Source organism: Dendrobates tinctorius, unplaced genomic scaffold, assembly GCF_039654945.1.
Source record: "Dendrobates tinctorius isolate UK_male_01 unplaced genomic scaffold, ASM3965494v1 ptg000011l, whole genome shotgun sequence".
Taxonomy (NCBI): domain Eukaryota; kingdom Metazoa; phylum Chordata; class Amphibia; order Anura; family Dendrobatidae; genus Dendrobates; species Dendrobates tinctorius.
This window is the reverse complement of record NW_027361679.1, coordinates 2,102,544-2,121,432: the sequence shown is the minus strand read 5'-3', so window position 1 is coordinate 2,121,432 and position 18,889 is coordinate 2,102,544. Positions and strand designations below refer to the sequence as shown.

The window sequence follows — 18,889 nt, the reverse complement described above, 5'->3', positions numbered from 1 at the left end:
CATAATAAGCGGCGGGCTTGCAACCTATGATGACATCAGCATCGCCATGGCAACCATTATGACATCATAATGAGGGGCGGGGCTTGACACACACACTTTTTCCCAATTATGTAGATAGGGGCAAAATTGTTTGGTGAATTGGAAGGCGCAGGGATAAATTTCGCCTCACTACATAGCCTGTGACGCTCTTGGGGTCCAGATGTGTGACTGTGCCAAATTTTGTGGCTGTAGCTGCGATGGTGCGGATGCCAATCCCGGACATACACACATACATACATACACACATACATACATACACACACTTGAGCTTTATATATTAGATGAGCTCACACACAGCCTCCTATGTACCATAAGAGCCCGCATAGTCTGCCATAAACAGGATGAGCCCCCACATAACTCCCTAGATCCAGTATGAGCCCTCCCTTAGTCCCAATATACATGATGAGCCCCACATAGCTCCCTATATACAGTATGAGCTCCTATATAGCTCCCTATTAACAGCATGAGCCCCCACATAGCCTCTCTCTATACAGGATGAGCCCTCACATAACCTCCTATATACAGTATGAGCCCTTACATAGCTGCCTATATACAGAGTGAGCCCTTACATACCTGCCTATATACAGTATAAACCCCTGCATAGCTCCCTATGCACAGTATGAGTCCCTACATAACTCCCTTTATACAGTATGAACCCCTACATAGCTACTATATACAGTATGCTGACCCCGGCTGATGATGTCACCACACCGAAGATCTTAACTGAACACAGAGTGCCCCTCATCTCTATATTTGTCATAATAATAATAAATATATATACATAGGTGTATATACTGTATATATGTGTTCATGGGACATTAGGATTGCTTGGTAATTTTAGCCTGTACGAGTTCAGAGGAACTTCTTCTTAGCTGTGGTAAATGACTTCAGGAAGTATGTTCTAAATATGATGATAACAAAGTCAACTACTGATTTCCTGCAAACAAGTCCTAGGCACTTTGTACAGTCACTCTCCTATGTGCAGTCTGCAGATTTGGTAGGACGTGCTGGTGCGAAAATAGGTAAGTGTCCTCCTAATGGTTGTTTATATAATAGTTAAGCATACAGTTAGAACACACTTACATACACATTGCAACATTGGAGAACACTTCCTTTTCTATAACTACACTGAGATGTAAGCGGATAGTGCTGTCCAGAATTATTACAGCTATTGTCAGCTCTCACTATCTAATATCTAATGATGCGGAGCCCTCATCAAAGCGGGGGAGACATCCAATGACGGGTTATGCCCGTCATTGGACGTTAAGGGGTTAAACGGTGTTTTTTTCCCCCCAGAAATTCATACAAAAAAGAAACAGAAACTTTCTTGTGTCTGCCTTTTATGACACCTGTAACACTTTCATTTTTCAGGATATGGGGCTTTGTGAATACTTACAGTATTTTTGGCACCCTGAGCAGATATTTTTTATACCATTTTGGGGTATTGCCTCTTATCGAATTTTATTGCACAGTTGCGGCGGCCAAAAAAAATGTAATTCTGGCAGCCGATTCCCCCTCCGGCATATGTTAAATATTGCTGTCATAGATTGACAACAGGATTTAACAGGTTAACAGGTGGAGGTGCAGCTCCACTCTACACATCGCTGTTATATGTGCACGATAGTTGTTTCAGCCAGCCGCCATGTGTGGGGAAAGATGGGGGCTTGGTTAGTGAGCCTGCATGAAAGTCGGAGAACTGGCTTATGGTATACTGATACGTTATATATCAGTAATGACTTAAAAAAGTAAAATGCAGACAAATAAAGCAGAATACTTTGAGGAGCAGCTGCAAAATAAAAATGAGCATGCTTCAGCATGCTATCAATGAGTTTATTAATGGTTGAGGACTATTCTGCCACATTGAATGCACTTGGAAATGAAGATTAGCTGCTGCAGATCCCTTTACAATTGCTGACCTATGTCAACCCAGATGAGCTCGATGGGAGACAAGTCTGGAGAAGCAGCAGGCTATGGTAGCATGTGTTGGCCATGCAGGCTGATAAACTAGCAAGAGAAGCATATGTTTTGGGTTAATGTGATTAAAAAAAACTACTGAGTCACTTTGGAGAAATTCTGTACTATTGGTTCCACCACTAAATCAATGTAGTGCTGAGCTGATAGAATACGAGTACCTGTAATCAAGACAAGAAGGGTCAGGCTACCATACCTGACACCCAACAGTATAATTTCAGGTATAGGACCAGTGTGGCAGGCTCTCATCAATTTACAGATCAATTTGTGGATACCATTGTATTCACGACAAATCAGGGCTTTAATTGGAGCCTTCTCTGGAATCTTGGTCAGCACCATGATGACCTTTTTAGAGCGGTGTCAAGAGGTCATTGGAACACATTTATGTGGATGTCTGGCTTGTAGCCCAATGTTGTGCAAAATGCCTTCTGATGGTTTGTGTAGATACTGATTGATGCCTTAGGTTTTGTATGTGACATCCAATTTCGCTTAAGTCATTTGTGGAACCAGTGGAATGGACCATTTCTCCAAAGCATGCCAGGAGCCAGTTTTCAACACCATAAATACAGGCCATACATGCTATTGTGTACAGAGTTCTTTCCCTAAAAATGCTACCATGGCCTGCAGCATCTCCAAACTTTTCTTCCATTGAGCACATGTGGAACATCATTAGCAGTTGAAAAGGGAGCTGCCAGCAGTGAATCTTGATGATTTGTATGTCCAAATGCACTCAGCATGGCAGACCATTCCTCAGACAACCATTAATGTCCTCATTAATACAAGGTGAATATTTCTACTTGTGGCGCTCATACTCGATACTGAATAATTCAAGATGTTTTGAAAATGTTGTTTCCATTTTTTTATCAATTGCAAATCATTAACGTGTTTATAGATCCTGCGAGTTCCATAATTCCACAATTTATCCTTCTTGATGTTGTAATTTCAATGCTGAGGAATATACAGTATATACAGTTTAAGCCACTATAAACAGAACCCTATTTCCCTTTTGTGGTTTGTACAAGGATAATGCTTATTGGGTTATTTGTAGCATTTTCTTTTTATGATATATGCAGGATATGGCCAGCAATGGAAATATTGCACGTTTTGATGTTTTTTTTTATGTGGTTGACATTTTTGTAATGTATTTTTGGTGCTAAGCCACTTTGATATCAATAAGGAAAAACTGCAATAAAAAGGCTGAAAGATTAATCATGCTGCACTTAAAAAAAAATAAAAGAACCAGAGTTAAAAAATCGCAAGGATAAAAGGCACCGTAGGAATGAGATTTTAGAAATTGTATTCCTTTTGCAAATTATTGTAAAATGATGCATTTTTCCCACATGAAGAACACATGGAATAAAGCAGATCATAAATGCAACATGTGAACAATCTCTTAGGGGATGGTTCCACGGTCAGTAAACGCTGCGGATTGGACACTGTGTACAGCCGCAGCGTCCAATCCGCAGCGGCCAGAGGTTACATCAGAGTGTATGGGATTTTATGAAATCCCATCTCTACTATGCATGCAACGATGCCTCCAGCTTGTCTGCGTAACCGGACATGCGGCGTGTCTTTATAGACCCCAGCATGTCAATTTTTCTTGCAGAGACGCTATGTTTAGGACGTGGTGATTCCGCATGGTTCAAAGAACACATGCAGAATCACCACGCGTACAAAAGCGGGCAGTGCTTTGGAAGGAGCTACGTCCAAAGCGTTGCCAATAATGACCGTGGAAACATACCCTTAGGCCGGGATCACACATGCGAGAAACACAGCCAAGTCTCGCATGTTAATATCCGGCACTGCCGCTGGCACTCAGGAGCGGAGCGTGCAGCAGCATAGCAATACATGGAGCCGCAAGCTCCGCTTCCGAGTGCCGGCGGCAGTTCCGGGTATTAACATGCGAGACTCGGCCGTGTTTCTCGCATGTGTGATCCCGGCCTTATAGTGAAACCGTCTTCGTTACTCATAGCAAACAATCAGCGCTCAGCTTTCTTTACACCAGAGTAATGTAGGAAATGAATGAGGCCCAGTTAATATTTTCCTTGAATCTTTGAAAACATCTAAAGTTAGAAAAAAGTGTGAATGTATGAGCGTAAAAACCCTGTTAAAAATGGTGCTACAGTAAAAAGAAAAAAACCCTCAAAAAACATGCTCTGCTAGAAAGGATGGGGAATTACCAGTAAAATCCCTTTATATTTGCATTACTTCTTATATGCAAAGTATAAACATAACCTAAAGTATTTAAATTATTTTTTCAACAGAGTTCCTCAGAAGGACTAATTTAGAAAAAACCTCTGGTGACTAAGCGACCACAAACAAAGTAAAAATCCTGGTTCTGTGTCTTTCTTCTCGATTAGCCAATGCTTTCTCTATTAGGCTATGTTCACAAGTTGCGCTTTTGCCTGGGTTTTTTCTGCAGCAAAACTTGCTTTCTTAGGCTACTTTCACACATCAGGTTTTCGGCGTCAGGCGCGATCCGGCGTCATGCCGGAATGCCGGATCCGGCAAATGTTTTGTAAAACCTGAAGTGCCGGATCCGGTTTTCTGCCGGATCCGTCTTGTTCTTGACAGACAAAACCGGATCCGTCTCATCCGGTTCATCCGTTTTTCTATCCGTTTTTCTATCCGTTTTTCGACGGATTACGCCGGATCCGGTTTTTAAAATTGACCCTTGTGGCCTTCTGAACGGGATTGGCTACTGGAAAACTAGATATAGCATGTTCCTACAGCCCTTCTTTGACAGGTTGTAGAGAAGAAAGTGCAGGTTGGAGAGAAGAGCAAGTTACTGGCGAAGATGGATGTTGCCATTGGAAATATTACCACTAGAAGTTCTGTGACGGTTTCAGGGACAATTTTCCACTATACTTTATGTCACCTCAAGGCAGAGTACACTGGGATGACAGAGTGTGAAAGATTTGTGCCCTAAACTTGTGTACCTTCTGGACCAACAGTATATACCTTTGCCAACCAAAGTTGGCTATCTTGTCATGGTCTTACTATTTTTACCTTTAGGCCACAGGTGTGTACCTGGTTGTGTTTTATGCAAAGTATTTCACCTTTTAACAAAAGTTGTGTACATTGGTAGGAAATCACCAACAATAAACACAACTTTTTAGGTGAAATACTTTGCTTCAAACACAACCAGGAACACAACTGTGGCAAAAAGCTAAAATTTACCCACAGTTATATACCTGGTTTTGAATACCTTTTTACCTTTGAAATACCCTGTATTTAACCTTTTTTTAAAACATAGTTCGCCGCAGAAAGAAATGACAGACAACCATTGTGAAACGATAATTTAACTTTTATTTAAATTTTTTTTTTTTTTTGTAAAATGTTTTTAAAGTGCAAAAAACTTTTTTAATAAAGGTTTTAAACCCAATGGGCATTTTTATTACAAAAAACACACATTACAAATCTGTGTACTGTGGGGTGGAAATACTGCTGGAGGGGCTGCGGGACACTTCGACACTGGGTGTGTGGAGAGAGGACTGGGATCGTGGTGGGGAAGGAACAGTTAGAGGTGAAGGTGTGGAAAAAGCTACAGAATGGGTGGACATGTGGGAGGCAGAAGAGGTGGTGGGCGGTGGAGTGGAGGGTTGGGCAGGGACTGTAGGAGCAGATGATGTTGATGGAAAGTTGTATGGGGAAGGAGTTTGGTACGGGGAAGGAGTTTGGTACGGGGAAGGAGTTTGGTACGGGGCAGGTTGCTGGAAGTGGGGAGATGTCTGGTACTGGGGAGGTTGCTGGTACTGGTGAGGTTGCTGGTATGTAATAGGAGGGGGAGGATGGAAAGTGGCTGGAGGGGGTGCAGATGTAATAGGAGGGGGAGGATGGAAAGTGGCTGGAGGGGGTGCAGATGTAATAGGAGGGGGAGGATGGAAAGTGGCTGGAGGGGGTGCAGATGTAATAGGAGGGGGAGGATGGAAAGTGGCTGGAGGGGGTGCAGGTGGAGGAACTACAGTGGTGGGAGGTGGAGGTTGGGAGGTAACCTGCTGTAGAGCACCGTGGCACGAATGCATTACATGCATCTGCTGGGTAGGAGATAGTGTTGCCATGCGCTCCACAACAGACCTGAAAAAGGTGTGGTTTGGCGAAGATCTTGCTTCTGAATGCATGGTTTGCAGAAGTGTCTTCACCTCCAGAATGCTGGAGTTGATCTGCTGAAAGCCTGTGGAGATTTGCTCTGACAAGACTTTGAGACAGTTCTGGAAAGATGCATTCAGATGCAAGAACTCTTGCGCATAACTCTTTTCCTGACCCCTCTGCCGCTGCCGCCCAGTACCCGCAGGTGTACTAGAGGTGGCAGGGGCAGAAGGGTGGGGTAAAGGGAAAGCGATCTCCTCACCAGCAGCTTCATGTAATGTAGGCGGCCACGATGCTCCTGTGCTGGTGGATGGGACAGATGGGTCGAATGTGTGGGAAGGCTGGGAAGGTGCAGATGTACCGGGGCGGTCGAAGTGTCCCTTGGTGCCGGTCTCCTCAGGGATCGCCTCAGAAGGGTCCAATCGTGCAGGCTCCCGAGTGCTGCTCACCGTGCTGTGTAATAAAGAGAAAAAAAAACAATTAAAATACTGACATGGTATGGCCCTGGCTGAAAAAAAAAAGTTACATCTAACATTTTTTTCACATGTGGTGTGTAATATTTACCTTCTGGTGAGCATTGTTTCCCGGAGGAACGACAGGGCTTGTGCGTACTTGTACTTGCTCCTGCGTCCTCCAGATCCACTCGGGGCCCGCATCTCTTTATTGAACTCCTTCTTGAAACGATCCCTCACAGACCGCCACCGATTCACAATTCTGTTCCCTGAAACGAGAAAGGAGTGGTTAGTATACAACATCAGTGTTTCACAAACTCCAGTCCTCATGGTCCCCAGGGGTCATGTTTTCAGGATTTCCATAGTAAATAGAAATCCTGAACACATGATCCGTGGGGACCACGAGGACTGGAGTTCGGGAAACACTGGTTTACATCAAGCAACCGGTACTGTATATACTTACGCTCTTTAATCTGGGCCCGAGCTTCGAGGTCCTCCCAGCGGCCCACAAGGAGAGAACAGATTTCCTCCCAGAGTCGTCGGGTAACGATCAGGTCAGCGTGGCGGCGGTCAGCCATATTCCAGAGCGGCTCCCTTTCTCTGACGAGATCGATGAGGCGGTCCACATCAATCCCTCCATCCTCACCGTCAGAGTCGGGAGCACGCTGTGAAGGCTGTTAAAGAAAAAGACAAAAATAACATAATTAGCCTCCACAAAAGAAATGAAATAAAAAGTGCAAAAAAACAAAGCAAAAATATTTATACTTACACGCTGGTGACCGCCGCGTTGCTGTCGCCGACGACCCTGGGAGGCACTGCGAGGACCTCTTGGCCGAGCACCAGATTGGGAAGACTAGAGAAGAAAACAAAAAATGTTATGTCTTTGGATGTAGGCATTTGTTTGCTGTGTGTGGTCTGCAGAACATTGTTTTCTATGTGTTGTGTGTAGTGTGATGTTGTGTTTCTGCGTTTGATGCAAAAAACTTACCAATTGTGAGCCCACTCCAGGTGTCTGTCCACCCCTTCCTTCTTCTTCTGGGAGCTCCTCTTCATCTTGTGATTCCTGTTTTGAAATAAAAGGCAATGAATAGACATATATTACAGAGAGGATGGATTTTGGAAATAAAAACTTACCGTCAAACGCTGACGATGCGAGGGAGGGCTCCCAGAAGAAGATGTGCTGTCCTGTTGATGGCCAGACTCCATGGCTGTGGGTATTGCTGCTGCTGTTGCTGCTGCCAGTGATGCCATTTCTGCTGCTGCTGCTGCTGCTGCATCTCTTTGGCGGCTGTTGAATAAAGAGAAACAAAGGGCCAATGAATATCTTGATATTCCATGGCCCTAGTTTGGAGGAATGGGGGATTTGATAATTACCGTCTCTCATCTGCTGCTGGACTCCCCTCCTCAGCATGTTCCATTTGCTGCTCCATTTGGGGTGGTGCTGATGGTGCTGCTGCTGCAGATGTCTGCTGCCTTCTCCTGTTCCTGGTTCTTGGCTTGGGTGGCATGTTGGGTGTGGCTGAGGGTCCCATTGTCTTGCTTTTATATATCTCCTGTGGGCAGAGCTACTGAGCATGCTCAGACCAAAAAACCGGATCCGGCGCATTGCAGCGCTCATAGGCTTTCATTGTGTGAAAAAGCCGGACGCGCCGGATCCAGCGTGTCCGGCTTTTTCGCCGGAGACAAAAAACGTTACAGTAGACGTTTTTTCCAGACGCCGGATCGCGACACATTGCCAGATCCTGCGAAAACAGGATGAAACGCATGGCCATCCGGCGCGATCCGGCGCAAATGCAAGTCAATGGGGGGGAAACCGGATCCGGCATTGCATTTCGCCGGATCCGGTTTCTGTCAAAAGCGCCGGATCGCACCTGACGGCGAAAACCTGATGTGTGAAAGAGGCCTTAGCAGTAGAAACTTGCTGCAAAAAAGCAGATTTTGTTGCGTTATTTTGCTGCATTTTTTCTGCGTATTTGTCATGCTATACAGGTGCATCTCACAAAATAAGAATATCATCAAAAAGTTAATTTCAGTTTTTCAATACAAAAATAGAATCTCATATGTTATATAGAATCCTTACAAACAGAGTGGTCTATTTAAAGTGTATATTTCTGTTAATGTTGATGATTATGGCTTACACCCAATGAAAACACAAAAGTCATTATCTCAGTAAATTAGAATACTTTATAACACCAACTTGAAAAACGATTTTAAAATCTGAATTGTTGGCCTAATGAAATATATGTTCTGTAAATGCACCCAATACTTGGTTGGGGCTCCTTTTGCATTAATTACTGCATTAATGTGGCGTGGCATGGAGGCGATCAGCCTGTGGCACTGCTGAGGTGTTATGGAAGCCCAGGTTGCTTTGATAGCAGCCCTCAGCTCATCTGCATTGTTGGGTCTGGTGTCTCTCATCTTCCTCTTGACAATACCCCATAGATTCTCTATGGGGCTAAGGTCAGGCGAGTTTGCTGGACAATCAAGCACCGTGAAACTATTTTTTTTAAACCAGGTATTGGTACTTTGGCAGTGTGGACAGGTGCCAAGTCCTCCTGGAGAATGAAATTTCCATCTCCGAAAAGTTTGTCGGTAGAGGGAAGCATGAAGTGATCTTAAATTTCCTGGTACACGACTGCGCTGACTTTGGTCTTGATAAAACAGTGGACCTGCACCAGCAGATGACATGGCTCCCCAAACCATCACTGATTGTGGAAACTTCACACAAGACCTCAAGAAGCTTGTTCTGTGTTGACCTTGATTTCCAAATTAAATTCAAAATTTACATTCATCTGAAAACAACACCTTGGACCACTGAGCAACAGTCCAGTTCTTTTTCTCCTTAGCCCAGGTAAGACGCATCTAGCATTGTCTATTGGTCATGAGTGGCTTGACACAAGGAATGCAACACTTGTAGCCAATGTCCTGGATACGTCTGTGAGTGGTGGCGCATGAAGCAATGACTCCAGCAGCAGTCCACTCTTTGTGAATCTCCCACACATTTTTGAATGGCTTTTTCTTAACAATCCTTTCAAGGCTGCGGTTATCCTGGTTGCTTGTGCACACTTTTTCCTTCCACTCAACTTTAGATTAATATGCTTGGATACAACACTCTGTGAACAGCCAGCTTCTTTAGCAATGACCTTTGTGGCTTACCCTCCTTGTGGAGTGTATCAATGACTGCCTTCTAGACATCTGTCAAGTCAGCAGTCTTCCTCATGATTGTGGAGCTTACTGAAAAAGACTAAAGGACCTTTTTAAATGCTTAGGAAGCTTTGCAGATGATTTTTGCTTAATATTCTAATTTACTGGCATGATGACTTTTGTGTTTTCATTGGCTGTAAGCCATATTCATCAACATTAACAGAAAAATACACTTGAAATAGATCACTCTGTTTGTAATGACTATATAATATATGAATTTCACTTTTTGTATTGAAGAATTGAAATTAAACTTTTTGATGATATCCTAATTTTGTGAGAAGCACCTGTATTTGTCTATAATGCATGCTGATAAAGTTTAGTGACAAAAAAAATTCTTCTACTTCATCAAGTTTTTGCACAAAAAATGAAGAAAAACCTGATGCTTTGCTGACAACTGCCACCAGAAGATGGGGCATTGTTGCCCACAGGACCTTCCTGGAAAAGGCACCGCTCCAGCCATTGCCGATGCTATTGAGTTCACAGCTGGAGTTACAATTTGAGAAACTCCTGACACAGGTACAACCGAAATGACATTATCTGAACCATTGTTCTTCACCTCACCATATACTTTGCCATTTATACTGTTTAATCCACTGTTTAACACTTTACCTCCCTGCGTGTAGTTTTCCCCTGTTAAATAAAACTGTTAACCCTTGCTCTGCCCCCTGTCCGTCCCTGCATCCCGCGTACCTGCTCACATATGCACAGTACGTCTATGTATCAAATAATCTAATAATCCTATGAATATTTTAACTCTAGAAATGAGATAAAACACCACTTGGGTGTATCTCAGCTAACAACATCCCATGGGAGGAAATTTCCTCTAACACATTTACCGCATTACTGTGTTCAGAGCTTTGAAATGAATTATCTGCTTATTGACCACTGATGTGTTAAACTTCTTTGTCACTTGTCTGCCTCTATCTACGGTAATGCAGTAAATGTGTTAGTCACACTTGCGAGTGCAATGCGAGAAACTCGCTCGAGTCTCTGGCCTCAATACCTGACATTGCAAGGGTGTTTTATCTCATTTATAGAGCTAAAATATTCTTAAGATTATTAAACTATTAGTCCCCCGTAGCGCCAGTGTCCGCCTGCTCAGCACACCGGCACCTGGCTCCCAGGGACAAGAGGTGAATATATAATATTTTTTTTAATACCTGCAGTAGCAGCAGCAGCAATATATGGGGGTATAATGGGGCATTTATGGGGGCAGCATATGGGGGCATATTTAATGGAGCATCTTATGGGGGCATATTCAATGGAGCATCTTATGGGGCAGCATATGGGGGCATATTCTATGGAGCATCTTATGGGGCAGCATATGGGGCATAATCTATGGAATGTCTTATGGGGCCAGGGCATATTATTCCATGGAGCATCTTATGGGGCCATTAATAAACTTTGTGCAGCATTATATAGGGCGTATTTTGTATGATGCACCTTATGGGGCCCATCATGAACTGTATGGAGCATTATATGAAGCTCCTGATTCAATATGGCTATTCAAAAACATTTAACCTACTGATGTCTCAATTAATTATACTTTTATTGGTATCTATTTGTATTTTTTATATTTACCAGTAGCTGCTGCATTTTCCACCCTAAGCTTATATGCGAGTCAATAAGTTTACCCAGTTTTTTGTGGCAAAATTAAGGGGGTCGGCTTATACACGAGTATACATGGTAATATACATATACATACTGTGAATATACTGTATATATTGCATAAAACTAAATCATGGAATAAGATTATGTTCATGTGTATGCATTTTGGTGTCTTTTTTTCAGCTTTTTAATGCTAATATTAGCTGTGTTTTGCAGCACCAGCTATGTCTATGATATTTTCAGAAATCTCATGCACACAGCTTGTTTTTTTTCTCTCTCAGTACCTTGGAATTTGCAGAAGAGAGCATGTTACTTCTTTCAGAGTGCCTAAAAAATGCTTAAAAAACGAAGCATCAGGTTTTTCTTCGTTTTTTGTGCAAAAACCTGATGAAGTAGAATCAGATTTTTTTGTCACTAAAAGTTATCAGCATGCAAAATAGACAAATGCAGAATGACAAAAACACAGCAAAAAAAAAACAAAACGCAGAAAAAATGCATCAAAATCTGCTTTTTTACAGTAAGTTTCTACTGCAAGAGAGCAGGTTTTGCTGCAGAAACCCCCCAGCAAAAACGCAACTTGTGAACATAGCCTAATAGAGAAAGCATTGGCTAATCAAGAAGAAAGACACAGAACCAGGATTTTACTTTGTTTGTGGTCACTAGGCTGTGTGCACACGCTGCGGATTCCGCTGCGTTTCCGCAGCGGTTTTGGCCGCTGCGGACACGCAGCAGTTTTAGCTGCGGTGTACAGTACCATTCATTTGAATGGGAAAAAAAAAACGCTGTGCCGACGCTGCGGAAAAAACCGCGCGGATTTGCTGCGGTTTTGAATCCGCAGAAAGAATTGCATGTCAATTCTTTCTGCGGAAACCGCTGCGGGTTCCTATCTCCACCATTGTGGAGATAGTGAATCCGCAGGACCAAACCGCAGGCAAAACCGCAGATAATCCGCAGGTCTTTGGACCTGCGTATTATCTGCGGTTTTTGCAAAATCCGTGCGGATTAATCCGCAGCGGATTCCGCAGCGTGTGCACGTACCCTAAGTCACCAGAGGTGTTTTTCTAAATTAGTCGAAATTTGTAGAAAAAATAATTTACATACTTTAGGTTATGTTTACACTTTGCAAATAAGGAGTAATGCAAATTTAGAAAGATTTTACAGGTCACTCCCCATCCTTTATACCAGAGTGTTTTTTGAGGGTTTTTCTTTTTACTGTAACATCATTTTTAACAGGGTTTTTACACACATATATTCACACTTTTTTCTAACTTTAGATGTTTTCAAGGATTCAAGGAAAATTTTCACTGGGCCTCATTCATTTCCTACACTACTCTCACTCTGAAGAAAAGAAAGCTGAGCACTGATTGTTTGCTATGAACAATGAAGACAGTTTCACTATAAGAGATTGTTCACATGTTCCATTTATGATCTGCTTTATTCCATGTGTTCTTCATGTGGGAAAAAGGCATCATTTTACAATAATTGCAACAGGAATACGATTTCTAAAATCTCTTTCTTATAGTGCCTTTTTTTCCTTGCAATTTTTTACCTGTGGTTCTTTTTTTTAAATGCAGCATGATTAATCTTTCAGCCTTTTTGTTGCAGTTTTCCCCTATTGATATCAAAGTGGCTTAGTACCAAAAATGCATTACAAAAATATCAACTACTTAAAAAAAAACACATCAAAACGTGCAATATTTCCATTGCTGGCCATATCCTGCATATATCATAAAAAAGAAAATGCTACAAATAACCCAATAAGCATTATCCTTGTACAAACCACAAAAGGGAAATAGGGTTCTCTTTTTAGTGGCTTAACCTGTATATACTGTATATTCCTCAATATTGAAATTGCAACATCAAGAAGGATAAATGCAGCATGATTAATCTTTCAGCCTTTTTGTTGCAGTTTTCCCCTATTGATATCAAAGTGGCTTAGTACCAAAAATGCATTACAAAAATGTCAACCACATAAAAAATAAAAAAAGCATAGTGTGCAATATTTCCATTGCTGTTCTCTGGCCATAGCCTGCATATATAAGAGAGAAAATGCAACAAATATAACCTGATAAGCATTATCCTTGTACAAACCACAAAAGGGAAATAGGGTTCTGTTTTTAGTGACTTACCCTCTATACATTGTATATTTCTCAACATTGAAATTGCAACATCAAGAAGGATAAATTGTGGAATTATGGAAATCGCAGGATCTATAAACATGTTATTGACTTGCAATTGCTGAAAAAATGGAAACAAAATTTTCAAAACATCTTGAATTATTCAGTATCGAGTATGAGCGCCACAAGTAGAAATATTCACTTTGTATTAATGAGGATATTGATGGTTGTCTGAGGAATCGTTCTGCCATGCTGAGTGCACTTGGACATACAAATCATCAAGATTCACTGCTGGCAGCTCCCTTTGCAACTGCTAATAATATTCCAGATGTGCTCAATGGAAGACAAGTCCAGAGATTCTGCAGGACAGACATGGTAGCATGTTTAGGGAAAGAACACTGTACACAGTACACATGTGGCCTGTTTTTATGATATCGAAAAGTGGCTCCTGGTATGCTTTGGAGAAAAGGCCCATTCCACTGGTTCCACAAATCACTTAAGTGAAATTGAATACAAAATCTAATGCATCAAACAGTATGTAGACAAACCATCAGAAGGCCTTATGCACAACATTGGGCTGAAAGCCAGACATCCACCTAAATGTGTTCCAATGACTTATTGACACCGCTCTAAAAGGCTATCATGGTGCTGACTAAGATTGCAGTGAAGGCTCCAATGAAATCCCCGATTTGTGTGAATACAATGGTATCTTCAAATTGAACTGGAAACCACATGGGTAACACCATGAAGAGATCTTCATGAGAGCCCGCCACACCGGTCCTATACCTGAAATTATACTGTTAGGTGTCAGGTATGGTAGCCGGACCCTTCTTGTCTTGATTACAGGTATTCTATCAGCTCAGCACTAGTGATGGGCAAGCACTAAAATGCTCGGGTGCTCGCTGTTCGGGTCGAGCAAATTGGAATACTCAGGTACTCGGACAGAACAACGTGCCCAATGTAAGTCTATGGGAGACCCGAGCATTTTTACCACGATCCCCCCGGGGGTCCTTTTAAGGTCTAAAAACATCTGAGAATGATGGAAACACTGCTCAAATGACATGGGGACATCATGGGGATTTCCCCTGGAAGCATTCCTAACTCCTAGTTCACAGCTTTAAAAATTTTTTCAGCGTTTCATGCCATTTTTACCGGTGCACCAAAAAACATACCAAAACGGATTTTGCTGGGAAATGTGTTAAGGTACATCCTTTCCAGGTTAATGACTTGTATAAAAGGCAAAATAAATAACCACAGACCAAAAATGATCCTCCCCCACTTGGGCTATGTTCAGACGCCACCTTTTTGAAGTGTTTTTCAACTTTAACATTGCTTTCAACCAAAACAAATGCATTCACTGGGAAATGTCATTGTAACATTTACCAACCCTAGCTGGCCATGAGGTGTGTGACACATAAGCAGACATATCTTGTTTCATTTTTGAAGGAGGGACTCAAAGTCACAGAGCCTATATTTACAGGGGCATCAGGTAGCATTAATCTGCTTAAAGGGCCATTATGAAACAGTGGGTCTCCTAAACTATTATAGTCTATGCAGTGAGTGGCTAGGCTGCCAAAAATTAAAACGCACCCCAATACCCCTTTCACGAGATGGCTTCCATAAAAAATGTTGCATTGACTGCAAGGCCTGCCCTGCTACCAAGTCATATGCACCCCAATAACCCCAATCCCCCCTTGGAAGAAATATAGGAGGGCCTCCTAACAAAAAATGTCCCATTGAAAAGGAGCATGTCTCCTAGACTTGTAATGCCCATACACTAAGTGTTTTGGCTGGCAAACATGTTCCCCTGTGCGGTACACCTCAACCTTTTCCATACCAAGTATTTTACACAAGCAAAACCACCCACCCTTGTTTGTGTGATGACTCCTGGAGTGGACCCTTTGGGCCTTGATACCATCCCACCCAGGGCGAGCTGACCTAGTGAGGACCACCCCTTATACAGGGAGCATCAGGGCAGGCCCAAGGGAATAAAATACATGACTGCTGGAATCAGGAGGCGGGCTCGAAGGAGGCACAAAAGACCTTTTCTAATCAGAGTGAAGACGGGGGCATGCAGGGTACAAGAATATGTAAAGCGTGTATTCGGGGCACACTGGGTACGGAAGTGCATACAGCGTGTACACGGGGGCACGCAGGGTACAGGACATGTACTGGGAAGCACGCATGGGTAAAAGACAAAGCAGAGCACGTGCTGGGAAGCACGTCTGGGTACAAGACAGAGCAGTGCGCACGTGCTGGGAAGCACGCCAGAGTACGAGGTAGTGGACCTGAGTACATAAAGCCACCATGTAGGCACCAAGAAGGCCTAGCAAGGAAGCAAAAGTGATAATCAGGTGCTGCCTACAGGAAGAGGCGGCCTGATATTGGGAACGCGTGCCGGGACTTCCGGGTCAGGTCCTCCCTATCAGAGTCAGTGCAGATGCAGTCAGAGCTGTAGGTTGTGCGCAAGCGCGGTGGATGGGAAATGGTACCGGGCGTGCAGCTGCAGAGTCAATAGCGCACGGCACGTGCGCGCACCCTATGGGGCCTCAGCGCTGTACATGAGACCGGAAGTGAAGAAATCGGGCAGTGTGCACCAGCTGCAGAGGTACATGATGAGAGCGGCGTAACCGTTCAGAATTTGACACTGTCTATAGCAGCACGGAACACGTTAACCCTGTTGATCTAGTGGGGGTGGATGATGAGACATGGAGGAAGGCCTGATTTAAAGCTATGCCCAATTTAAAGGAACTGGTCTCCTAGACTTGGAATGCCCATAAACTAAGTGTATGGGCTGGCAAACATTTCCCCCTGGGGGTTCATATCAACATAGTGTGCAAATAAATTTTTTTTAAGGGGCATTATAAACACCTTGCAAAACAGTAACGTGGTTTCCTACACAGTTGCTGCTGGGAAGGTGCAGGTTTTTAGTAAAAATATGGCGGTCAAATCGGATGAAGTGATCAGGAAAAGGGGCATGGTGATGACAGGTATGGGAATGTATATGATTAATAACAGCAGTGGCTATGGGAGGTATGAGATCCAGGATACAGCCTACAATGATTCGTTGTTTTGCCACCATCAATTACCAGAATGGGTTTCATGCCCGTCAGAAGATTGGTGTAACAGATGCACGTGTGAGACTCGGCCTAAGAAATGCCCATCCAAAATATGTTGCTAAAGACGCACGTGTCTGTATAAAGGGCAAAGTGCAACATGTTTGTGAGATGCTGAATTAGAGAAAGCAGATCAGTGTTGGAGTAAAACCAAACAACCTGATAGATGCTTGTGAAAAACTAAGTTGAAAGAGGAGTGCACCGTACGGATAGATGCTTGTGAAAAACTAAGTTGAAAGAGGAGTGCACCGTACGTTACTATAAACACACCCGTGGCACAAGCTTCTTCATCTTCACCCTTTCATATTACCAATAATATCCAAATGTCCCAGTCGAAAATTATTTGTCCTAGTGTAACAAACACTGTTAACGGAATGCCACTAAACGTACATAACCACGACCCTTGAAAACACCAGATTTCCTCTTTACAAGATATGGACGATGATGGTGCTGATGCCGACTTTGAAATTTACCACATCCACACCAAGAAGATGAAGATCACAGCTGCAAAAAATGGAAAATAATTTTCTCTTGGGCAAAGTTTCCCTCTTACTAAAGTGGTACCAAATGATGCATACACAGCTCTCATGTCTACTCAGCGTGAGATGATTGAAAGATGATGTATTGTGATTTATCCATGTCCATTTTTTGAAGGCGAGCAGAAAAGAAGGGTGATATAGCGGGAAGACGTGTGAATTTGGTCTGTAAGGAGGTGATGTCAGGTACAGATAGGGAGATCTGCATATCATCAGTGTAGTGATGATATTGCAAACCGTGCCATTACATCAGCTGTCCCAGGCCAAAGGTGTAGATGGAGAAGAGAAGGGGGTCCTAGAACTGAGCCAAGGGGAACATCGAAAGACAGGTGTCGAGGTGAGAAGGTGGTGTGGGAGAGGAAGACAATGAATGTTCACCTAACAGTCTTGTTGCTTTTTAAAGACTCGGCCGATAACCCCAAAAAGGCCATTTGCACCACCAGCCATGCATGCATCAGGAGGGGTTGCAAAACTACCAGTCTTACCAACACCAGCATGATCAGGCACATGGCAGCAAAGCACCTGACTTTGTTGGTTGAACACCAGGCTCCATGAATAGCGTCTGCAGGTGATACCACTGATTCTTCCGCTGTTGTGCATGCAAACCAATACCCTTGTGTTGTGAGTTCATTCTCTGGTTCACCAGTTGTGAGTTCCCCTTCCAGACTCCCTCTGGTGGTGACAGGAGGTGGTGAGGCTGGTTTGATCGGTGGAGGTCTGCCACCTGAGAATGAGGATGTCGATTGGACCTCAGGATTCTCAGATTGGATTTAAGACAGCCGACACCCTATTCAGTTGCTGGTGATTCCTTCTGGCTTGTCAGCTCTTGGTTTTCAGCTCTGTTACAGTCATCTAAAGCTAAGTTTTTCTGCTAATGTTCACACTTGATTTTATTGGTCTATTCAGTTTTTTGTGTGGTCAGCCAGCCCCGGCTGGGGGCTGTGCTGAATTTCCACTCTTATTTATCAGTATTTTGCCAATTGGCTTTTTGTCCCTTACTAGTTCGGTATCTTTTTGCTCTGTCTCAGAATATTTCAGAGTGCTGATATAGTGGGAGAAGTCTAGTGACTTCAGGGTTAATTTTGCTATCAGAAGTGTTGGGCATGATTTTTGTAGGGTTTTTTGCAGGTTGCAGACAGTGTCTTTCCTTTCCTTTCCTGTCTAGTTAGTTTGGGCCCCATCATTTGCTCAGCCTATTTTCCTGCCTGTGTTTGTACCTTCATCTTGTTTCACCATCAATACATGTGTGGGGGCTATCTATTCCTTTGGGGTCTGCTCTGGGGCAGTTAGTTTTCCCTTTTCTTGCTTTAGGCTTATTCAGTCCTCTGGCCGTGACGAGGCATCTAGGAACATCGTAGGCACGTTCCACGGCTACTGCTAGTTGTTGTGGTAAGATCAGGGATCTGCAATCTGCATAGTTACCAACCTCTCTGGTTTTCTGTGACTTAACTTGCTTTGCTTTTTTCTCCTCGGTGACCCATTCATAACAGAATCACCAGCCATACCGCAGATTCTAGGGTACTCAAAAGCAGGAAAAAGTTGTTAAAAAAAAAGTGTCAGAATTTTTTTTTTTTTTTTTTATATATTCTTTCCTCTTTTTTCTCTGGGGCCGTAGGAGGATTTTTTTTTCTTTTTCCTAATGGAGATTAAGCAATTGTCTGATCGTGTGGAGCAGCTGGCTGCTGAAGTGCAGGGAATTTCCACCTACCTCATTCAGTCACATGCTGCTGAACCTAAGATCCCTACTCCTGATGTGT

General features: G+C 43.1%; 1 protein-coding gene across 1 annotated transcript in view; it reads left to right on the top strand.

Annotated features, from left to right (window-relative positions):
- Window positions 1-999: 999 nt before the first annotated feature.
- The window catches only part of BANK1 (B cell scaffold protein with ankyrin repeats 1), a 1,011,739-nt gene continuing 993,849 nt past the window's right edge, over window positions 1,000-18,889 (top strand). The window contains exon 1 of the mRNA XM_073589285.1: window positions 1,000-1,061. The gene's annotated coding sequence lies outside the window, so the exon portion shown is untranslated. The remainder of the gene's footprint in view (window positions 1,062-18,889) is intronic.